Source organism: Alligator mississippiensis, chromosome 8 (genome assembly GCF_030867095.1).
Source record: "Alligator mississippiensis isolate rAllMis1 chromosome 8, rAllMis1, whole genome shotgun sequence".
In the NCBI taxonomy this organism is placed as follows: Eukaryota; Metazoa; Chordata; order Crocodylia; family Alligatoridae; genus Alligator; species Alligator mississippiensis.
The window spans coordinates 74,906,475-74,931,348 of record NC_081831.1 but is presented as its reverse complement, the minus strand read 5'-3'; the positions used below and the strand labels follow the sequence as shown (position 1 = coordinate 74,931,348).

At 43.5% G+C, this 24,874-nt stretch overlaps 1 protein-coding gene and 1 long non-coding RNA gene across 2 annotated transcripts in view; one reads left to right on the top strand and one right to left on the bottom strand.

Annotated features, from left to right (window-relative positions):
• Positions 1-24,874, top strand: part of MAMLD1 (mastermind like domain containing 1) — a 306,332-nt gene that overhangs the window by 63,256 nt on the left and 218,202 nt on the right. The window lies entirely within an intron of this gene.
• Positions 943-15,979, bottom strand: LOC132252176 (uncharacterized). The gene is made up of 3 exons (XR_009464016.1): positions 15,745-15,979; positions 14,401-14,527; positions 943-3,268 (listed from the first exon to the last, which is right to left on the bottom strand). It is a non-coding gene; the product is annotated as an uncharacterized LOC132252176 (long non-coding RNA).

Sequence of the window (24,874 nt, the reverse complement as noted above, 5' to 3'; positions counted from 1 at the left end):
TGAAAGTTTATCTAACAACTATCCTAAATACACAGCTGGTCCGATAAAAGATATCACCAAACTAGCTTTGCTTCTTGCTTATTTCCTGAACCATCACAGCTAGAACAGCACTTCCAGCCCTACTTTCACTCGTGTGTCAAATGTTCTCAGATGAAATTTGAATGTATTTAAGCCTTTCTGAACTCAACATGCAAGGCAAGATTCTGCTATTACTCCCCAAAGCCCTCTTGGGCACATCTAGACAAGTGCACGCGTGTGCTTTCTGGTGCCTCAAAGGCTTTTGAGGTGCTGCAAAACACACACAGTGCACATAAAAAGTTTCTCTGTGGAGACAAAATCAGATACTTGGAAATCCTAATTATCTAAAAAAATGGTCTAAAAAAAAAGTGGGGCAGCGCACATGGCGGCAGCGTGCACCGCCTGAAACAAGAGCCTAGCTAGTCAGAGCCATATTCTGGCTGCTGGCCAGGCTCCACATGCCTGGATTGCTGCTACTGCAGCCCCAAGAGGCCCCGAGGACCCCAGGTAAGGCTTCTGGAGCCAGCCCAGGGGCTGACCCCAGCCTCCCTTACCCCACCTGGGGCAGTTTGTTGTGCTTCAGAGCGCACGTGAAAGGGCATTCCCCAGGAACAAGTAGCAGTGGCGCAACTATGCGCTGCTGCTGTTTGTCCCTGGGGAAATGCACATGCACACTCATCTGGATGTACCCCTTGATTTTATTATAGTTAACTTGGAGCATAAATTAGGGCAGTTTCGCCCCCATATGTCCACTACAAGCTTAATGTGGGATTTTACATGAACACAGATTTCCATGCAAGCCTTCATTCTCCCAGCTCAAAGAAAAAAGCACACTTAAAGTCAGGCTGTGAACTGCTAACTAACTAACACAGCAAATGCTCTTTAAACAAGGAAGGTGCACAGTAAAAAAGAGAGAACAGGAAGTCTTATGAATAACTTTATTTGCTATTTAATTAATATTTAATTCAAGGTAAATGTTATTTGATCCTTCCCTCACCATCGTAGCTCCTTTTTTACTTAATCAGCCAAAAGCTAGCCAAAACACAGAATTTTCCATGGGACATCCCAGAAGGAAAATGAAGAGGAGGCAGGGATATTTCTTTCACTGTTCCAGGCACATTGCTCTTCACAGCCCATCGTGGTCATGGGTGATGTTCTTTTTCCTTCATAAATAATCTAGCTCAGATCTAGATTAGCAATGGCATATCCTTCTTTGTCAAAGTGAAAACTCAGGACAGACAGCAACGTAAATATTCCCAGCTGAGAATCCTACACTCAGCATATATGTATCATATACATAGTCTCTTGGCTTCCCAGACCTCTGCCCATCTGATAGGCTCATGCCCACTTGTTCCATTCACTGGCCATTTCCACCAAGGCAGCAGTACTTAATCAAACCTAATGAAGGTGGGCAGTTGGCATAAGACTACTGCTTCTGCAAGCAGGTCTTTCTTTTCTGCTGGTGCTGAAGTGTTTGTGTAATCCTGGGGTGGGCAAAATCTGGCCTGTGGGCCTAATTCGGCCCACCAAGGGATTTTAGCTGACCCGCAGTGTCAGGTCCCTCAGCCCTGCCCAGCCCAGGTGCAGCAGGCAGCCCGGGCTGTGACACATCCAGCCAGTCCTGCCACTCCCGGGTTTGCAACAGGAATGGGGCGGCACAGTGGCTAGATTCAGCTTCCTGCCAACCCCAGTGGTGGCAGCTCCTTCTGGACAAGTGGGCAGGGCCAGGGCCGCAATTGTGGACCAGTGACAGAGCAGGCCCTGGCCCTGGCCCTGAGCTGTCATTGCCTCACAATCCTAGCCCTACCCACCTCTCCTGTTCCTGGACACTGCTCTCTGCGCACCCGTGGCTCCATCCCATCCACCCAGCTGAGCACTCCCTGCCTACAGGGGTCCTGGGCTAGTTTCCATGAAAACTTTTCATGCCCACCCGTTCCATCCAGTGCCCCTGGCAATGGGTGTGGGGCAGACAGGCCCAGGCCAGATAGGATCAATGCCCCCTTCCCCCGCCCCTCCACCATGCTGAGTCAGCACCACCCCGGCCCGCAACAGCTCACCAAAGCTCCCTAAATGGCCCTCCAGCCCAAATAATTGCCCACCATGGATGTAATCCTAATCCACATTTGTAGTGATGTATGGGCTAAATCCTAGTTTAAATCAATGGGTGTTGTGTCATTGACTTCAGTGGGACCAGGATTTGAAGTATTAGATAATATTCAACACTTCCTCTGCACTGGAAGAAAGAATACAGAATGAGTGAGTCTGACTGCTGCGCCTTTCCCTCTGAGGGGCAAAACACCTTACGGAAGATGTCAAAGCAGGCCTGCAGTCAATGCCAGAGCTGTGGCAGCTCAAGCAACAAGGAGAGACTGAGCCTCAAAAGAATGAGCCCAGCTGAGCTCAAAACATTCATTCGCTCAACATTTTCTTTATTCCTGTTTATAAAACTGCTTGGTGTGTCCTGCCAACTCCCTATGATCTCCTGCCTCTTTGATGCCTGCCAACTTGCACTCAGCTTCTTGTCTCACATTGCACGGGACCTCAGTGCACACATCCCAAGCAATGTATATGTGCCTACTCTGCAGGGGCAGGAAATTCCAAGTGCAGTTACCAGGAAGTTAAGAGTGTGAGAGTTTTCACCATGTCCTCTTATTTGGTGCCCTCAGGCTGATCTGTCAGAGGTACAGGAATCCATGATAGAGATCTCACATCAAGTGCCAAGGAGTCAGGGGCAGCCAGGTGCTCTGTTTCGGTTTTTGAAAAAATTGATCTGAAATATTTCCATTTTTCTGAAATCAAAAAGAAAGCAGCTTTCCTGTGCCACAGTGATGGTGAAAAATCTATTTTGTTTTGTTCCAAATCTGTACAGAACTTTTTTTTCTTTTTCTTTTTCTTTTTTAAATGTCAGATTTTCCCACAGAATGGAAATGTCGAAGTTTCGGTCAGCTCTTGTCAAAATTTTTCTGTTTAAATGCTGCCAAGTTATATTTTTCCTTGAAGAGGGTATAGAAAGATAGAAAGAGATAGAATAGAGGGTCTTGCAAGTGGTCAAGAGGACAGGGTGTTAGGCTGGGAGTCTGAAGAACTGTTCTCTTGCCTGTTTTATGACTTCATCCCTTAATGAGATGCTTTCTTCTTTACAATATGTAGTTAGATTGTAAGGTTTTCATGATAGAGACTGTCTCTATCTGTGTTAGTACAGCACCTTGCACAGTGAGGTCCTGATCCTCATTTGGGCTTCCATGTACTCCTGTAATACAAATAAAGCAGTAACAATATCTGATTATTTTTGCTCAGCTGAACTGATTTTCACTTTTCTTGTTAGGTGCCCACCATCTGGTTTACTCAGATAAAAATAATGAGGAATCTATGAGCAATAGATAACATATTGAGAGAGATCAAACATCTTGTATTATCGCTCATTTGTTTATACTCTGTTCAGTATTAAAATAGGAGCTATATTTTAGAAAAGAGACTTTTAAATAAATATGTAACGAATAACACAGTGGAAAGCAGAAAAATGTAATTTATCCAACATAACTTCTGAAGTCTCACATCTACCAGAGAAAAAGAGCCCTCTCCTTTTTGCATTTCATCTTGTGTTAAATTTAAAGGATCTGTTTTGTACTTGTTTGTGACTAAACATTTAACTTGTTCAATTTGCATTGCTGAACACATGCATGTTCTGGGGAGACTCAATGTGAGATAGCCTAAACACAGACATTCCATTAGATAAAATGGGTAAAAAAGCAACATCTATTCTTTTTGGTAAGTGCGGGCCAGTTTTTATAGAGGAAAGTAGTTTTGTGCTTGTGATTCACTCTGCTTGACAATCCCATGTGCTCTATATCCTCTAAATAAATCGTTCTACTTTCACAGTTTCTTAATCTAGTGTTCAGTTTATTGTACTTGCAGCAATTTAGCTGTACAATATGTCTGAGTTGCTTACAGTACATGTCTTTCCTTCTGCAGTTAGGCTGTTTGTCATGTATCTGCTTTTTGGGATTCAGAATTTAGCAGTTGGAATGGTTTCTGTGAGGTGCTCGGCATCCTTTTGAAAATAATGTTTATGCTGGGAAACTTTCTGATTCCAAATGCTCTTTATTAATATGAATAGGAAATTAAGTGAAGCAAAGGAAAGAGATTAGGACTCTAATGTATCTTGATATCAGAAGCTATAGACTCACGTTTCACAGATCTTGTAAATATGAAGATTTTTTAATGAAAAAATAAGCAATTTGTAAATGAACTTGGGTAGATCAGATTCTGTTTTAAAATCAAGAATTTGTCTGTAAAATTATTAGCTACTGTTTTCAAGATTTTATTTTTCCTCGTGGAGGGGAGGCATCTAAGACTGAACTGGGACGAGATTTCAACCTAGTGGCATTTGTAGCAAAACTTCCCATTTACAATTTGTGACCCTTCATCCTTTCATATTTTATTAAAGCACTTCATGAGATTTGGGTCCTGTTAGTTCAGATAACTTCTCCCTTTCTGAAACTTTTCTGTTTTTCACATGAAACCAGATTTTGAAAGCAGACTTGGGAGTTTTTAGTCCCTGAGGCAGGAGGGGCTGAGCTCAGATGGTGGCATAATAGATATTTCCCTTTCTCCTCCCCTCATGACCACCCAAGGAGCAGCCAATTGTTGTGACTTCCCAGAGTACAAGAAATTGTTGTACATATGTATTGCATATATGTTTGTAGTGCATGGTGTGTATTTAAATATATATAGAGAGAAAAATATATAGAGGTAACTATATATAAATGATGCCCAAGGGAGGTGCTTGACTTAAATGAGCAGGATAGAAAAATGTACATCCCAGAAGGGCAAGAGGGATAAAAATCTTCCTCTTCTTGAGGAAAATGAGTTGTTAAATGTGCAGAAAATAAAGAATGTAAGAGAAGCTCACACAATGGCTCCAAAAGGGAAAACAGACTTATTGGATTGGATAATTTAACTAACAATCGTAGGATGTCGAGAATTAAAGAGTTCTTTGGAGAAACATTGCAGAGTCTTTCAGCTTCCACACTTGAGAGAGAATCAAATTAACCATTTACATTAAATTGCAATATACATGCTTATGAATTAGAGTGCTCCAGAATCCATTGTTATGCAATTAGTGCAGCTACTGCAGTTCTGCCCCCAGACTGCTCGTACCTATGAAATCTGAGCACATACAGTTTTCGACAGAATCCTTCAGTCTCCAGCCTGAAAATATGTATGCTCAGCCACATTTTTGTGAGATAGCAAGAGCAAGTGTCTACTCCTGTGACGGGCCAAGATTATTGTTTTGTAGATCAAAGATTTGTTATTCATATTTTAAAGGGAGAGATCCTGGGGTTCAGGCTCTGATTCAAATCAGCATATTGGTGACTATTTCAAGTTAGTTATAAAAATGAAGATCTGCTCTGATTATGTATATAAACTGCCAGTGTAGATACTACTGAAGTGTTTTAAACTACAGTCTTTGCTGCGAAGCCCCAACTTTCACACTGTGTTAACATACTGAAGCTGCTGTGACATTCAGGGAGCATACTGTGTACTACTTGTTTTAGAAATGTCTTGCTAACAGTTGGGAACTTGGAGATACAGAGTCAATTCTGGGAAGCATTAGGGAGACGCTTAGAAACTTAAATAAACTAGATTCATCCCCTTTGATGGGCCCCCTTTTAAAAGGTTATACAAAAGAACTGTTTTGTTTGAGTGAATTGCCTGCTACTTTGTGAAAATCATATATAAATGAGTCCCAAATCAATACTCTTGAGGCTGCAAAAGAAAAAATATATATATAAAAGATAGATCAGGAGCTATATTTTAGCAAAAATGTCTCTTAAGTGCCGTTGTCTGACACTATGAACTCCAATCAATGTGTCAGTATTTTGGAATTTGAAAGGAAATAGGGATCAGACCTGACAATCCAGAGCTGAAATTTGATGCTCTGGTCTTTTTGATAAACTGACAGGCAGTGAAAATTGCACACGTCTGCAGGGAATCAGGAGAAAAAGAGAGACAGTTTTGTAGAAAGTCTGCTTATGATTCACAAAGGCATGTGCTTTATCAAAATGGATTGCTTTTGCACTGTGTGGCAGGTTGCTTTCCTTTCTGAATGGAGGCTTTTGCAGCTTGTAAACGGCTGGGTTTTGTACACATCTATAGTACACTATGACTTTTATTGGTTTCCAATTTCATTGCTTTCTCATTCTTGCAAATAAAGCAAAATGGTTAAGAAAAGGATAACCAAAAAGGGATTAGGAACTTTGTTCAGAAAGGTTATTAAAAAAAAAAATGCCTCTTCAAATTCAATACAAAGGCTTTAAAAACTAACCTGCCGATAGCTTTAGGTAACTGAAAAGGATTGTTCACATTTCATGATCCTAAACATCTAATCCATTGAATTTATAGAGTGCTTTTTATTTGAGTCTTTCAAAGCACTTTGCAAACATGAAGTCTTAGAATATCCCGGGTAAGTAGGCAAATATTATTATATCCGTGTTACAGACTGGTAAATTTAAGGGCTATGCTGTTAGGTGACCTCCACAAGGTCACAGAACAAGTATGTGAAAGCCGGGAGGAGAGCTGAGGAGCCCTGACTTTCCCCTAGCCCCCACCGCCAGGGCCTGTTCTAACCACTAGAAAAACTTTTTGCTTTATTAAAATCTTAGAACCAAATCCTGAACCCTGCCCCACTATGGCTAAGCGGGCTTTGCATATGGGACAAAAGAATTGCCATGCTGGATCAGACCGTAGGTCTATGGAGTTCAGTATCCCATGTCTGGGAGCAGCCAGTGCCTTCGATGGTTCAGAAAAGAAAGCCTGCAGTGAAGGTAGCTAAGGGATCATTTGTTCCTGAAAAAGTATCCTCCCTACCCCTAAAACTCCTTAAGTCTGGTTTATGCCCTGTTACATATGGATTGCTCTCCCTTCCAGTGATCTTGGGGTGGGGGGTGTTGTTTTGTTTTTAAATACAGTGTCATCATCACTCTGTAGTCCTTTAAGCCCTATAAACAGCTTGTTATGGGAACAAGCAGCATGCAGGGAGAGTGGAAACCCTCAGTATGGCTTCTCCCCTTCTGGGATATTTTAGTTTTGCTACTTCTTTTTATCTGCATAAAGTCTTATACCATAGGTGTTGCTGGTATCTGAGTGCCTTTAGGGTTAGCATATTTCCAGTTCCAAAAATGAGGACACCTGTCGTGCAGGGGAGAGGGGTGTATGATAGTGGAGGGCAGTGATATGCTGATGCCCTGCCCCTCACTCCCAAGCCACAGACCCCCCTCCCCCAGCCCTGCTGTTGTCCCTCAGTCCCAACCCACAGACCACTGGCCTTGCCAGTGAGGGCAGTCCCAACCCACAGTACATTGTCCCCCTGGGCCATGCTGGTGCCCCTCACTCCCGACCCGCAGTCCCCTGGCACTGCCAGTGCCCTGCACACCTGACCCACAGTCCCCCACCCCCCCAGTGCCCCTCACTCCCAAGCCACAGCTCCCCTAGCCCTTCTGGTGCCTCTCATACCCAACCTGCAGCCCCCTGCTCCCTCCAACCCTGCAGCATCTCCCAGCTGCCCCACCTCTGCAAGCAAGGCCGTCGGCCCCGGTGCCACCGGCCCAGCCATGCAGCTCCCTGGTGCTCCTGAAGGGCTCCCCCAACCCCTTCCCCTGATGGAGGGGCAGGTGCCTTCGCCACATCCCCCATCCTGCTGTAGCTCTGGCACCCAGACAGCTTCCCCCAGCACCGGCAGGCACCCACCCCCCCACACACCCATCCCCTCCACACACCCCTGCCACACGCGCGCACAGTCCCCACCCCCCACAGACTTACCCGCATCCAACTGCAGGGGCTGCTCCCACCACCCTGCCTGGCTGCATGCTGGCCACATGTGTATGTGCCCTGCTTCCAATTGCCCTCCCCTGGCTCCCCCTAGCCCCAAGCCAGGAAAAACTTTGAAGGTGAGCCGACCAAAATCCCAGACATTTGGTCATATTTAAAAAAAAGCCACCCAAACGGAGATTGGAGGATCCAAAAAGAGGACATGTCCAGGAAAACCTGGACGTATGGTAACCCGATGCCTTCTACAGTTCTTGTACAGGTTTACAGGAATTGACCCATTGTGTTATGCCCAATTGACTATAGCCTTTGAGAGCTGAATGGTTCAAATGCCAGGACTTTTATTCCCATATGCCACATCAGAACAGTATTCTTACGTGGTTTCCTACATAAGGAATGCCCTTTGAAACGCTGTATAAATGGTCAGCTGCTTCCCTGTGGTGTCAGGGACATTAAGCAGTCTTGGAGAAGATTGTCCCCTCTGTAAAGACAGGTCAACAGGACACATAAAACTGGAATAGCTGGATAGAAACACTAGAAGTTTGGCTTCGTGATTTTATTGAGCATCTTTGAAAATAGGGTGCTAAATCATTTACTGAGCTTAATGCAGCTGCCAGGGCAAAGGGTGGGACAGAACGCAATGGAATGTGGAAGGGATAAGGTCCTTAATGGGTTACAGAGTGAGAAAACTCATGCCATTCAAATCCACTTCAGTCCAAATAAAGCTGAAGTTACGTTCACTTCACTGGCTTGCATCTCTCAGAACCTAAAAACCCTTCCACTCTCTTTGTTGCTGGGAAAGGAGGTTAGGTTGCCGTATATTTTGGTACCAAAGAAGTGGAAAAAATGACCAACATGTCTTAAAAGGAGGGACTAACATGTATAACACCAAGGGAAAACATGAAATCTTGGGCTGTAACTGTTTTACCATCCATTAGCCTGCCTTCACGTAGCGATGGCATTATATACAGTAAGTCTAAGAATCTCAAATTCATACCAAGCTTTATATTCATGGATCCACTACACGAATCATGTGAAGTCGTGTCTGAAATAATTTTCTGCCAAGGCTAATACAGCTGTTTCATCCTTATATCATATCAGGCAGTAAGCGGGGCATGATTGTTTATGCAGCTGGGGACCTTTTGCTTACTGGGTTCATTCTGCCTCTAACACTACAGAGCATAATCTAAGCAACCTGTTATGTTCTATACAGCCACTTATGTGGAAGAATCGATAATGAAAAAGTAAGTATTGTATTATCGAATGGGAAGGATTGTCATTTTGGCTACTCAAATACTGTTACATTCTGTGCTGATGTTTCACCAGAGATAAAATCCCCCTACACATATTGCAAGCAAGCACAAAGGCTCTACCTTTAAAAAAAATAACTGGAAGGTTGTCTAGTCTGGTGTCTTTCCCTCTTAATGTATATTTTCACCTTGGGGAATGGCTGCCTGTTATTGATTTATCTAGGAAAAAATATAAGCCAGAATATATTAAACATGGTAGATCCTATTTGAACTGGCAGCGCGTGTAAATTTTTAGCTCTTTAGTGGAGGCTAAAGCCTCAGCCACTCTCAGTTTTCTTTTTATGGATAGATTTCTTAAAAAAAGAAGACATTGTTATACGACTATTGATTTCCCAGTGTGCTTGTAGTTGTACCCATGCCGTGTCTTGTTCCAGCTTTGAGAACATCTTTAACGGGGATGCAGAAATGTAGCCCCTAGTATCTGCAACTGAAGAGATACATTTTTTAATTAAGTAAGTTCCAAGCATGTTTGTGAATCCCGCTTTCTCCTGTGGACGATTTAACCCACAGGATCTGCACGAGATGACTTGTCACACTAATGCGGCTGTTGCTTCAATTTTGGCCAGGCTGACAAGTGAAAAATAGATGTCTGTCATGCGACAGGCTTCTGAGTATAAATCCTGTTAGCATTTGCTCCTGAGAGAGAGAAGGGGTGATGGCAGAAGGGGAAAGAGAAGGGAGGGGAAGGGAGAGGCAGCTGAAGAAGGAGTGTTAACTGCTATTAAACCTGAAGGAAGCCTGCCTGAAGCCAAGGAAGACAATGCTAGGAGGTATAGTGGGAGCTAACAGTTTAGTCTGTTCTGTCTTCAGCAGTAGATGTCACTATATGCACCTGCTGAAATGAATAAAAAGAATAAGTCAATAAATGGATACACAGACACATGTACGGGGCAATAGTCAGGGGACATTTTCAGAGCTGTTTGATCCATACGAGGCATTTATTTACCCTGGAATTTTGAAGAAAATTATAGGAGAGATTTAACTTAAAAAATCTCCACAAACCACCAGGGACTGAGTGAGCTCATCCAGTGTATGCTCGGGGGCTGGCAGCACTTTCTATTTATTTTTTGCAATCTAGATGGCACCTGTGTTAGTCACAGAGCACAGAGGCGAGCTTCATCTAATTTCTGAATCATCCACTATTAATATTGCTATTGAAAGTTTGTCTCCTGGCATTGTTACTTTGTGTTAAGCTAGCAAAAGGCATTAGACTAAACCTGTTTCTTTATAGAGCAGACCTCTAGCTTTAGTGGGTTTATTTTGCAGAGTTGGTTTGCACATCTCAAAAGCAGAGCTTGCAAATGTTTGAAAGGCTTCCTGGAAGCAGGAGAGGTTTTGATTCCCTCTGGCAAAAAAAAAAAAAAAGAAAGAAAGTATGAGGAATGCTAAACTTACACTCGCCTGAAGAAGATGTTCAGTGTTTCAGAGTATTTTAGTCTGCTGCCAATATGTTGACATTAAATTCACAACAGTGGCAATAAAAGTGGAACAGCTTGGTGTGTCTTTCTCAAGCATCATGCACTGTATAAAAACCCACTCAGTTAAGAAAGGCAAGTCCAACAAAAAAAATCTTTTAACCTCATCAATCCAAAGAAATCTATTAAAGGCCAGGCCCTTCTCAGGTTTCAGTCTAAGGGTATGAAGGTTGAGGACAGTACGCAGAGGTCTACTTCAGTGCTCTCTCTGTGATTGCCATCATCTGTTGTGGTTTCCAGACTTGTCCAATGAGATTTGCTAATACTGTTATGTGTATGTCATGCCATTTCACTGAATGCAGATATATGGAGCATGTTACATCCAATATAATTCACCCTAAGGGAAAAATCCTGTTGCTACATTTCCCTTTATATAGCCCAGGATGCATTGTGGAGATAATACTGCCATAAATACTCACATAAAGCAGAGACAGAACTTGCTCATTGATTCTGCATTAGAAGTGGAACTGGAAAGATCAGAACTTGAAACTTCCACTAACCTTGGATCCAAGAAAAACCTTTAGATGTGGGTTTCTCATGGACCAAAAGCAATTTTGAAAATGATTTAATAGGGGTGTTTTTCTGATCACTGAGTTACACTTAAACTTTACTAATTCTGTGGAATGTTAAATGGTTTCAAGTTAGAAAGTGCTGTGGGTAGTTGCATGTTAAGGGTCAATACCACTTCTTGCCTGAACAGCTCTGACTTGCCACCCCTGATGGAGCAGGGGAGTGGCTAGGAGCCAGGACACATGGGCTTTATAGGTGCAGACAGAAATTACATTTGTCACATGATCATCCCCTTGAAGGTGCTCTATAGCCATGCCCTAACAGAAGAGCACAGCTGCAGAGTGCTCTGATCACATGACAAATTAACTCTCATTGAATGAGGGTTCAGATGAAAGCGCTTCAAAGCAGAGCACCTTCATTAACTTGTGTCTGCTCTGGTGGTTGGGCTGCTGCAGCCCAGTTCTGCCCCGCCCCCCCTGCCCCCCCAATGTTGTCTCAGGATGGGAAGGGGGAAAAAGAGAGAGGAAGGAGCTCGGACTGGTATTTGATCACCCTGTGCTAGAGTGGGGGCAGGTGGATGGAAGCTGGGGCAGGGGAGTTGGAGGGGGAGGGAGGAAGGGGGTAGGGCTGTAGGGAAGAGGCTGCTGACGCACAGCCTCTCTCACTAGATCGGCTCCAAATTCATGCTCAGTCCTCCACCCTCCCAGCCCAGCAGTTAATGTCTGCTGGCTCAGGAGGATTGGTCTAACTCATGATGTTTTCTGTGTAGCATAATGATTCAGACTGGGGAGCTGCACTACTGTCTGCGCCTTATATCTGTTCTAGGTGATGAGGGGGGAAGCTGGAAGTGGTCCTTTCTGGCATGCTGAAGGACTGTAGATTGCTCATTTTATCTTCACAGAGCAGACTGAAGTTACCCTAACATGAGCTAGCATGGCCTGGAGCTAACTCTTGCCTAAAGTGACATAACTTTGAGACGCTCAGAGAATGCTTAATGTGGGTTAACTAGCATCAACATTTTGGTTTTAAATGCCCTTAATATGGTCTGAGTGCAACACACAACTTTACCTTGATTTTCTGCATTTTTGATCCATGTGAATAGGTGGAGTAACAAAGCAGTCTCTCAAGAAGATGAAGTCTGCAGTAAGCAAGTCTGCATAACCCCAGTTTACATAAACATTAAAATACCTTTAGCTTCAAAGCTCTAACAGCCAGAATTGGAAAAGTAGAGGCTGTGAGTAAAAAAGTGATTTTTGGTATAGTTCCTGCTTCTGTCCTGGTTCACTTACCAGTAGATAACTGATAGGATTAGCATGCAAACAATAATGCTGCTCGGCATCACAAAATTCCTTGGCCAGTGCTGCAGTACCATTGAGACCATCAGGTGTTCAGAAGTAGGAGGCCAGGCGAGCTTGGCATCCAAAGGAGTGGGATCTGACTGTGTAACTCTACCACACTTGCCTCTGCTAACAATTCATAGAAACACATTAATTTCAGCTGCTCTAATTCACAGTATCACTATCATGATGGAAGATAATAGATGAAGCTACAGTACATTTAGGAGGGAGTAAGCTCTGCAGACTTTGCTCCATTCTATTTGTTCCTGATGCTAGTTCTGAAAAATTCAGTTTCTAAATAACAATGTATATTCCACAGGGTAAAAGCAAGTCCCTCAGCATTTTTCATATGACTGGTCACATCCATTTACTAGACACTCAGGGGGTGATGCGTATGGTACAAAAACGGGGGGAGAGGGGGGCGTTTCCATATGAAAGACTCAATTTTTTCTGATTTTCCTACTTCCTTCTCTACCAAATCTTGTCTTACATAGCTGAAAGTAAAGTACACTTGACATCAGAAATGGACCAGAAACATTTATCCAAACATGAGGACATGCGTCTACCAGACTTTGTAGAACACACTGCACATGGTGAACATAACTACTTTTGTCCCTTTCTAGTTGGCTCCACAAAACAGATACATCCCTTGCAATGTGTCAGTGCCTCCTGGGGGGTGTAAGTTGTAGCCATGTCGATTTAAGGACGTAGGCAGACAAGGTTCTTTGGGTAGATTTGATACCTTTTATTAAACCAACTCAAATAGTTGGACCCTGCTGAAGGGTGTTTGTGCCCAAAAGCTTGCAAAGAAAATTTTTTTCAACTATTTGAGTTGATCAAATAAAAGATATCAGATTTACCCAAAGGACCTTGTCTGCCTTGTTGTGCCTTTTGGGGCACTATCATCTGCACAGAGCTGTCTTAATTGAGGCACCAGCAAAAGCATTTGAGTTTCATGTGGACTTTACCCCTCTGTCACAGCATAGTCATTGCTGTTCTCAAGACTGCAGCTGAAAAGCAAGCCCTGCTGCTCAGATTCACCACACACTAAAAAAGTGTGGCTGTTTTTGAAGTGTCCCTGGGAATGCTTCAGGGAGCTCAGTCTTAAGTATGGTCTGAGAGCAGTGCTGGACACGCTCTGGCACTACTCTAATGGCAGTTACATGGCATTTTTTCAGTACTCAGTGTGCACTGACTAGGAATGAGTGGCCAGGGCTCGTTTCTTTGTGACAGTCTTGGGACTGCCACAGAGACAGTTCATATGCATGTTAGGCACCAACAGGGGCACAGACAGAGAGGAAACAGAAGTGATTACCTTAGCCTGCTCTTTGCTTGGGGGCTGCAGAATACCCCTCCAACAGGACACATCCCCTATGGCAGGGAACCCCTGTGTACAGGGGATAAGTGAGGGCCCACATGATTCTTCTCCACTGCCCCAAAACATTCCTATGGTCCTGTGTGGCAGGAGCTTTACCATGTCTCAGAGAAGCATCAGATCTGTCATCAACTAACACTAGGATTTCATTAGCCCATAATAATCCTTTTGGACTCAGAAAGCGTGTTCACCTGTAATGCACCCACAGCAGTGATCAAACTGCATTTGATCTGCCTACTTCTGTGCAGCCTAGCTCATTCTTAGCCTTACTTGTGCCCTGGACCTGAGTTGAATCCCTGGGACTTGACCTTCTCTCTCTTCCTTTTTTATTCTTTGTATCCAAGTGCCTAGCCTTCCAACTCCTTCTAAATAAACCATCTCTTGAGCACTTAGCAGAAGAAGAGCCTTTATGCAACTGGCCCAGAACTCAGATAACCTGGGACTTGACATGATCTGCTTATGGGACTGTGTTGATTGCAAATGTTGTGCAGTCCAGTCCACACCTGGGGAAGCGAAAGCTCTATGTCTTTTCCCTCTACACCACTTACCCATGCCAAAACAAGGCAGAGCTGGCCAATGGTTGTTGGAGGTAGTGGTAGCCCTTCCGACTCCCAAATTCTTGTTTAGACACTGGGGGGCCAAGAGGTGAAAATAACTGGAGAGGCCTCTTGAGATCTATGGTGAGAGAAAGGCTAGTAAATCAATACGTGCCATGGAATAGCATAGAATCTGAGGCTGCATGATAATGGCAGCGGCTGAACTTCATATTGATGCAGCAGGGAATGATTTTTGCTATGGTAATGATTGTTAAGAGTGGGGAGTGAGCTGGATGATATATTTCTATATAGGTATATCTGGAAGTTAGATAGATAGATAGATAGATAGATAGATAGATAGATAGATAGATAGATAGATAGATTTTAAACCCAGAGAGGTCTTGTTCATTTGAAATTGTGAATTATTTATCCCAAGGTAGTTACATAGTGGGCATAAATATTTACCAAATTGATAACTCGAACATTTGGGTTAAAAAAGTAGTCCTACCGTCCATATAGTAAGGTCAATGAGCTGTTTAATAATTGTATTTTAGTTGCACCTGGAAATACTGAAGAAAATCATCCAATCCATTCAGTCTTACCAGTTAAATATACTTTAGAAGGTAAAGTATCTTTTAGCCTCTTTAAAATAATAGCTGTGATTATGGCACACTCTATACTACATAACATGTTATGAATAGCATGCTGAGTGTTTTTTTTAGTATATGTAAATTACATAGAAGCAGAAGGGATACATCTCTGAACTGTTTTTGTAGAGCTGATTATAGGTCTAACTACTATAGGAGGAGTCTGAAAGAGCTTTGTTGAGAGGCATTGATTGATTAATAAAGAGCACAGCAGCAACAGACAAAACATCGCAGTTATAGATTTTCCATACTTTATCTTCAGGGCTCTTAAGGATACAGTGGTGATCAAATAATGGGGTTTTCTTTCACCTTGCAGTAACTTGCAACAAATCAAGGCATTCTGCAGTGCCACAGAATGGCTTTCTGCAGAACACGGAGGTAAAAGGAAAACTCCTCCACAATCACGACTTTGCAGTGAGACACAGCCCTTTTCCCTTCCACTCTCTGTTAGTGAGAGATGTTTCTAACAATATTTTAAAGTAGTGTCCCAAATTTAGAAGGAAAGTGGGAACCGTACAGTCAAACACTCAAGCATTCTATTTTTATAGCATCCAAAATGTAAGTGGAAAGTCACATGCAAAGCATGTGTGCATTTTAGTGCTGATAATAGAAATAGAAGACTTGTTAAGATCAGTTGTTAGATTCAAAATTAAGCACCCAGGGCTTCTAGTTAAAAAGGCATTTGTTACAAGACTATAGCATTATGTACCTGATTAACAAAGAGACTGAAGAGATAAACAGACCCAGAGTAGCATGTAAGCAGGGAAGAGCTGACTTTGTATTTTCTTGTGAAACTCCTTGCTAGGAAATCCTGGTTAGGAAAATACCCAGTTTCACTCACTGAAGGACAGATCACGCCTCGATTTCTGGAAATAATGTGGATCCTTATTAATTTCTCTTCCATTAGCTGACGTTTTGCTGCACCCCTGCAACAAACATCTAAATACAAGCAGAGGGAAGAAGTGCCACATCAGACCAATGCTGCCTCTACCACAGAACTTCTTCTTAAAGAGATACACACATTTGAATGTGGGCTGTTGGTGTTTCCCAGCTATTAAAAGCAAATTCTTTTCACATTGTACATTTTCTAGCCAATACACATTTGAAGATGCTCAAGCAACTTGAAATTTGTTCTGCTTTAAAAAAAAAAAAAGAGTTGAAAGAAGATTCATCTCTTCCTCTTGCCCCTAAGTCCTCTGGCCTTTTCTGGGGTTTCAACATCTTCTTTTTCTATTTAAAATTTTTTTTTTCTCCCCGCTAAGAGACTCATATACAAGCACCAGGGGACATGGGCTATACACAAAGTGCCATCGAATGGACAAAATAAACAAACAGAAGGGAAAAGGAGGAAATGCAACAGCAATGGGCAGAGTTAAACATTTTGCAGACAGTAGTGTGTTTTTTTTGTAATAGATCATATCCTTTTAATGTTTCCATTGCTTTTTAAATCTTTGGATTTGATTTTAAAACACCCTTTTCATGTATCTTCATTGTAAAGCAACGAAAGGAACAGAGTAGTTCTGTGTCACAAGCAGCATTTCTATATATGTATTTTTTTTTATTAGGTTTTGTGAATTTTATATGAAGATGATTCAAGGATTTCTTCTGGGAATTATTTCCATAAATATTTCCTCAGTTTCCAGCTGCAGTTTCAGTTAGCTTGGATATTTATTTCCTGCCGGTGCCCTAAACTATACTTCACAAGACTGTATGTTAGTATTGGCCAAAGTGATATGTATACAAACCTTTGAATAGCATTAACAAGCACTCCCTCGTGTCTGTGTCTTGGGAGGGACTGGACCCCTCTTCTCTGTTTTTTGTAAAAGTTGTCTCTGAAGAAGATCTCATAGTCAGAACATCATTACTAATGATAGTTTCCATTTTCAGCATGTATTGAAGAAAACCCTTTTGTTCCACATGCAGCCCACACAATGACGCAGCACTCCCTCCTTTTTTGATTCTGATGTTGAAGTGTTATGCAGGTTTAAATTAGACATTTTTAAAAAGTGGGCCACTTCATCAGCGGGTGTAAATTAGCATAGCCGTGTGGCAGCAAATGGCACTGTGCCAATTCCACCAGCTAAGCATCTGGCTTCTGCTTTTAAACTTTATTTAATAGGCTGGAAGTGTAATACAATAAAGGTCATTCATGACATGAGTGTGGATGGTCTTAGTCCAGTTCCCAGTTGTCCAGGTGTCTGCATTGACAAATAGCTGCTCGTGCTGAACGTTTTCTGGGTATTAAAACAAAGAACCTTGGTGCTGACAGTCTTATTACCTTACAGGAGCACCACGCTCATACAACCTTGTCCCCGCTTCCCCCGCCCCAAATGCTATGTCAGGAGCTGCCTTTGTGATAATCAATAAGAAACATAAACACATGCAGACTTAATGCATGCCAGACTCTGAATGAGGTTTAGCCAGCAGCAGGTCTCAGATACAAGCAGAGAAAATCCCTTCCTATTGACCCAGCCAGAAACCAGTTCAAACCTTAACATTGTTTGCCTTCTGTATACACCTGCTCCTAATCTTCATTTGTTTGAGCACATCTCTTGAAGATGAGAACATAGCACATTATCCTTCCGTGTTCTCTCTCATCTGAATATCCCAACCTTTAGTTAATTTAAGGTGTACATTGTTCCTGGGTAAGAAGTCTGCGTGGATCACCTCACTTACTCTTTACATACAGCTGCCTCTGTGATGGAAAGCAGAAGTTATTGAACGGTACGTGGGCACACTGCACAACAGATCAGGGCGAGAAAATCATGCTCACCTGTGCATCCAGGAGAAGCTGTCAAGCAACATTTTAACCAGATTGTTATTAGCAGGAATTTGGTCCAAGTTAATGTGGGATAGATTGTGCATGCAGCAGCATGGTGCCCCTAGCACCATCTGGGCATTGTGTCAGTACTGACTCATAGGGCAGGGTGCCACCTACTGACTCACTGCACCATCTTTGTGTCCTGGTAGGAGATGAGGGGCCAGTGCCTCGTGGCCTATGCTGAACCTTACTCATGCCAGGTGCTCTGGGCCACTGGAACCTTAACAAGGAGTACAAATAAACAGGGATTGCTGTAAAGCAGATCCAGTAGGGTTGCCTCACTGCCCTGGTATATAGGAGAGAAAGACAGACCGGTCCAAGAAGGATGGAAGAGAGCAATCATTTGTTTGCCTTGGCCACAATACATACGTTTGCACAATGTGCATGTGTATGCGTGTGTGTGTGAAAGGAAGAAAAAGAGGAGGGAGGAAAAAATAAAGCCCGTGTCTGATAGGCCTGAACCATGTTTGTATCTTAATACATGGCAGAACTGCACAAGAAAAGCTTTGCTTCACTAAAATATTACTCCTGTAGCGGTGCCAAGGTCAGTTTTGCTCCATATGAATGCTGACCACGTTGCTTGGAGCTGTCTGGGGTGGGAAGGAGGAGGCTTGAACACCCAGTTCTGCTTTTCAGAGCAGTATCCTTTGCTCTGATACACTCAATCCATTGCTTCTGCTCTTTCTTTCCCATTCTCCTTAAACCCCTCACCTGGGCTGAGTGCTCATATTCATGGAGCCCCTCTCCAGTCTGATTTTAATTCTCATCTGCTCCTAGTAGATTTTATTTTGATGTAAATAAAAGCATAAAAGTAAAACAAGTTGCTTTCTGCCCCCTTCCTGAGACACCAACTTGCATGGCAAGGTGAATGGCTGATGGCACTTACCTCATCCTACCGCACTGGCTCTCTCTCTTGCTTTACTTTCATCTCATACTGCTGGGAGGGAGGCAGCACAGCAGAGACTGGCTTGTAGAACTGAGCAAGAAAAGGATGGGAAAATAGATGGCATCCAGATAAGCATCTGTAAGGAAGCTAGGACAGCAGGTTGCCTTCATTGTGCTTATAACACTGTGGTGGCAAAGAGCTGTTAGCATGGTGTTCATAAGCTTGATGATTCTTAATCGGCTCTGCCTTTTGGAGTTGTCTGGCCTCCAGTCAATTTTTAGGGGCAGTTGAAGGGTGCTAGTTTTAGTCTCTAATGCTCACGTGGTTTGAAATCAGGCTCTAACACAGCCGCTGAAATCAGCTGGGACTGTCCCTAGATTTGTTCCTCTCATAGTATAGAAGGGCTCTTGACTCTAAAATTTTCTGCTCCAGCAGTACCAAATTTTTTCTGACCTTCTGGGACCTCAGTGAGGCCACTTATTCATTCAGGTTAGAAAAGTTGTATGAGAGGGGTAAATTATTGGGGCATTGTGTGTTTGTGTACGCACGCAAGCGGATGTGTGTGGTGGTGGGGGGAGAGGGCATTCAGTGTGACATTGGGGCATTTTTAGCTCTCAGTTCCTAAAGACACAGGGTCCAAGGAATTAGATTTTCTATTTTCTTATGCAGTTGTGGTGCCAACATACACATCAGATAAATTGAAAAGGGCTGAAGTATGGAGTAGTCGTTCCTGTCCAGCCACTGGGCCAGGATGCCTGCTTCTGCTCAGAGGCTCCAAACCCAGAAATCCTCTATTGAGAATCCTCTAGAGTTGTATCCAAGGGTCACTCTCAAGCACACCAGAGACTGAGGTCTCGAGTGCAGCACGAGAGGAACAGCATGGAGCTGCGTCACTGCTGTGAGCGTGTGAGCAGGAACTAGTGGGTAGGAGATGCTGCTGCCCCAGTGCAGACCTGTGCCCTGCATATTCTCCCACTGCAGGCAGAGGTCCTGCTGTTGCCAGATACCATTGCTGAGCATTTTATACAGAAGGTGACCCATAGAGGCTGATTTTCCTGTGCAAACTTTAATGAAAATAAAGAGAAAGCAACTCATAACTCAGCCGTGAACAGCAGCCAAAGGGGATTTTGTTTTTCACTGCATCTATATGATTTTGAGCCTCTCTGTCTTTAATGATTTTACTTCTCTGAAAAGGTTTCAGAACTGCATATGCAGAGGTTTTTCTATTGGAGTGCCACCAAAAAGTCTATGTAAGCACAATATGTGGGGAAAAAACATGTCTCAAAAATATTATCTAGTGTAAGAGGAGTCTGTGCATTGGCAAGAGGTTTCTGCCCTCTCCCAGAGTCCTGACACAAAAAAAATCAAAGCTACCCTAAGGTTTGAAAGCCTGATTTATATTTTTCTCAAGGGGTGGAGAGGGGTCTGTATAATAAACAGGCAGCTGCATAGAAACAGAATGGAAGAACTGTGTGATTAAAACAGCCTGGAAAAAATTACTAAAATTGTTTCTACTCTGTACTTAGTTCATACCTCCTCTGTTGTCTCAATGTGCTACTTTGGAGCCAGTGCTGAAATCCCACATTTCATATAAGGCCCTTCTTATTATAGCAAAGATAAAGACATTTCAGCCTGAGAAGACTGAATTATGCAGTGGCACTAGATTTGTGCTCTCTTTTGCCCAGCCCCTGTTAGCCAAAGCTGCTTGGTAATGCATTAAATGATGCAACACAAAGGATCTAACAGCATCTGCAATGGCTTGGGTTCTTAGAAACATGTAAAACTCACCATAAAATGAATATTGCCAAAGCTCTCTCCCATTTCCATATTCCCTCCACATTGTGTTCATGTATAATAGGCTTCCAGGAATGTTCATGACCTTACAGCTGTCCCTTTTGTTTACAGTCCAGTGCTCTGTCCTTGAGATATGTTGCATACAGACATGAAGACAAAATCATGGCTTTAGGCCTCTGCCTACCTCGCTGGAAAAAAATATAGCTTCTATTGGAGATGCTCACCACTCAGTACTGTTGCAATTGCACACATGTAATTAAAATTGGGTGAAACAATTAGAGGTAACAATAAAAGAATGGAAGCTCATGTCACACCATAGGAACACAACTGTTTGCTGCAGAGATTGTGGTAAAAAAAAAACCTGTTCATGTTTTGGGAGGGGTTGGGGGGAGAGGGATGGAAACCTTTTCTCTTTCCTGCCTAGAGAAGAATGCTCCAGTGCATTTCCTATGGCTTGATTCTATTTTTTAAATGATTTTCTTGTCTCTAGAGGAGAGATGGTATGTTACTCACATGGAGGCTGCCCGTGTTTCTTACTCACTGTCAGTGTCAGCACACAATCAATGCACATTTATGCTGTTACTTCACCACTTTGATGTTGATGATGTTTGGTATATTTTTGCTGTCCATGCAAATATAAATCTTTCCAAATGAATACATTTTCCTGCAAATAATTTGCTTCCTGACTGGTGCTCAAAATAGCCTTGTCCTGGTCTTTACCTGATGTCTGAGAGGCAGTGTGAAACTTTCATTCAGACCACAGACTCGATACTTCTCTGAGAAAACAGGACATGTATAAGTTTTAGATATTCAGCTTCTCATCCTTGTTTGTACTTTCTATAAGCATTGGGGTGCTTTATTTATGATGCAACACTGTGTTTATGGACCATCCAGAGTTGAATTTGACCTGTTCCAGTTATACCTAAAACGTAACACTGAATTCAGGGTTGCATAGAGTTACTGAAGGTAGCTCCAGTCCCAGAAACGCCATAGCCATGGTAGCATGGTGCTCTACTCAAGCTTTTTAGATCTCCTGTGACACGCTGTAGTGTATTTAATTAACAGCTCCATGCGTGGGGCCTGGCCGAGAGGAATGTGAATGTTGCTGTAGACACTAGCAGCTGTGAGATACTACTGAGGAGTATGCTGGCTACACGATGAACGGATGGCTGTTTAGAACTCTAAATATTTCTCCAACTTTTCTGTCTGCAGTAGAAAAGGTCAACCATTATGTTAAAGAAATCTGAGTGAATGATCGCTGCTTCTTCAGTAGGCAGTGGAATTTGAATTGGTGGTCTCTGAATTGATGATGAGCATTCACAAATTTGAGATATTTGGAGTTTGGGTCCACACTCATCTCAGTAGTAGTCTTATAGCTGGAGACCTGCACAAGCTCTGAAGTTCAGATCCCAGTTCAGATTTCCCTGAAGGCTGGAGGTGTTTGGATCCATCACCATCACATTATTAAAGAGGCTATCCTTAATGGACTGGCCGATGCCAACATCCTGAGGGATAGCCAGCATGGGTTTGTTGCGGGTAGGTCTTGCTTGACCAATCTCATTTCCTTCTACAACCAGGTGACCTATCACCTGGACAAGGGAGAGGAGATTGATGTCATATATCTTGACTTCAAAAAAGCCTTTGATCTGGTATCCCGTGATCACCTCTTGGTGAAACTGGCCAATTGTGGCCTTGGGTCCACCACGATCCGCTGGCTGGGAAATTGGCTCCATGGTCAGACCCAGAGAGTAGTAATTGACGGAAGTCAATCATCATGGTGCCCTGTGACCAGTGGGGTCTCCCAAGGCTCTGTCCTTGGACCCATACTGTTCAACATCTTCGTTAATGATGTGGACATTGGAGTCAAAAGCGGACTGGCCAAGTTCGCCGATGACACCAAACTTTGGGGCAAAGCATCCACACCAGCAGACAGGCGGGTGATCCAGGCTGACCTGGACAGGCTCAGCAAATGGACAGATGAGAACCTGATGGTGTTTAACACTGAAAAATGCAAGGTTCTCTACCTTGGGAGGAAAAACATGCAGCATCCTTATAGGCTTGGCAGTGCTACACTGGCTAGCACTACGGAAGAAAGAGACTTGGGGGTCATCATTGACCACAAGATGAACATGAGCCTGCAACGCGATGCTGCAGCTAGTAAAGCAACCAAAATGCTGGCTTGCATCCATAGATGCTTCTCAAGCAAATCCCGGGACGTCATTCTCCCCCTGTACTCGGCCTTGGTGAGGCCACAGCTGGAGTACTGCATCCAGTTTTGGGCTCCACAATTCAAAAAGGATGTGGAGAAGCTTGAGAGAGTCCAGAGAAGAGCCATGCGCATGATCAGAGGTCAGGAAAACAGACCTTACGACGACAGGCTGAGAGCCCTGGGGCTCTTTAGCCTGGAAAAGCGCAGGCTCAGGGGTGATCTGATGGCCACCTATAAGTTTATCGGGGTGACCACCAGTATCTGGGGGAACATTCATTCACCAGAGTGCCCCAAGGGATGACGAGGTTAAACTGTTATAAACTACTGCAAAACTGTTTCAGGCTGGACGTAAGGGAGAATTTCTTTACTGTCCGAGCCCCCAAGGTCTGGAACAGCCTGCCACCGGAGGTGGTTCAAGCACCTACACTGAACACCTTCAAGAGTAAATTGGATGCTTATCTTGCTGGGATCCTATGACCCCAGCTGACTTCCTGCCCTTCGGGCGGGGGGCTGGACTCGATGATCTTCCGAGGTCCCTTCCAGCCCTAATGTCTACAAAATCTATGAAAACATTTTCATTCAACCCTGTTACTTTGATAGCGAGGCTTCAATCATGAAATTTAGATCCCAGAGCTAGATATGGATTGAACTCTCCAAAGTTGTGGGGCAATGTGATTGCAGAGCCACTGGTCATCATCTTTGAAAACTCATGGTGATCAGGAAAGGTCCTGGACGATTGGAAAAAGGCAAATACAGCGCCCATATTTAAGACAGGGAAGAAGGAAGATCCAGGGAACTACAGACCAGTCAACCTCCCCTCAGTGCCTGGAAAAATCATGGAGCAGATCCTCAAGGAATCTGTTTCTAAGCACTTGGAGGAGAAGAAGGTGATTAGGAACAGGCAGCATGGATTCACCAGCGTGAGTTCATACCTGACCAACCTGATGACATGACTAGCTCTGTGCATGTAGGAAAACCAGTGGATGTGTTACACCTTGACTTTAACAAGGCTTTTGATATGGTCTCCCACAACATTCTTGCAGACAAGCTAAGAAAGTACGAGCTAGACGAACAGACTGCAAGGTGGTTAGAAAACTGGCTGGATCATCAGGCTCAGAGGGTAGTAATCAATGGCTCGATGTCTACTTGGCAGCCGGTATCAAGTGGAGTGCCCCAGGGGTCGGTTCTGGGGCCGGTTTTGTTCAATATCTTCATCAATGACCTGGAAGATGGCATAGAGTGCACCCTCAGCAAGGTTGCAGATGATACCAAGCTGGGGGGAGTAGTAGATATGCTGGAGGGTAGGGTTAGGATTCAGAGAGTCCTAGACAAAAGGATTGGATTGGGCCAAAAGAAATCTCATGAGGTTCAACAAGGACAAGTGCAAAGTCCTGCACTTAGGACAGAACAATCTCATGCACTGGTACAGGCTGGGGGCCGACTGGCTGGGCAGCAACTCTGCAGAAAAGGACCTGGGAATTACAGTTTACAATAAGCTGCATATGAGCCAATGGAGGGGGGCTGGGTGCTTTAATTATAGTGGCTCCTAATTGAAGTGGGCAGAGCATCAGATGTATCAGCGCCCCCACACTGCCACACTGAAAAATGGCAGCGGTGCTTTAACTACAGTTTGTCAAATAAGCTTTATTTAAAGCACCCCTGCTGCCACTTTTCAGCACATGGATGCTGATACAGATGACACTGGAGTCTGCTGGAGCGCGGTAATTACATTTAATTAATCGAGTCTGCTCTGATACACTGTAATTACATCATGTCGGAGCAACCTCAATGCACGTGTATAGACATCCATTTAATCTAGAGAAGAGGAGACTGAAGGGGGATTTAATAGCAGCCTGCAACTACCTGAAGGGGAGTTACAAAGAGGATGGAGCTGAACTGTTCTCAGTGGTGACAGATGATGGAACAGGGAGCAATGGTCTCAAGCTGTAGCAAGGGAAGTTCAGGTTAGATATTAGGAAAAACTTTCTCATGAGGAAGGTAGTAAAGCACTGGAACAGGTTACCCAGAGAGGTTGTGGAATCTCCTTAGAGGTTTTTAAGACTCAGGTAGACAAACCTTGGCTGGGATGATCTAGCTGGGGTCCTGCTTTAAGCAGGGAGTTGGACTAA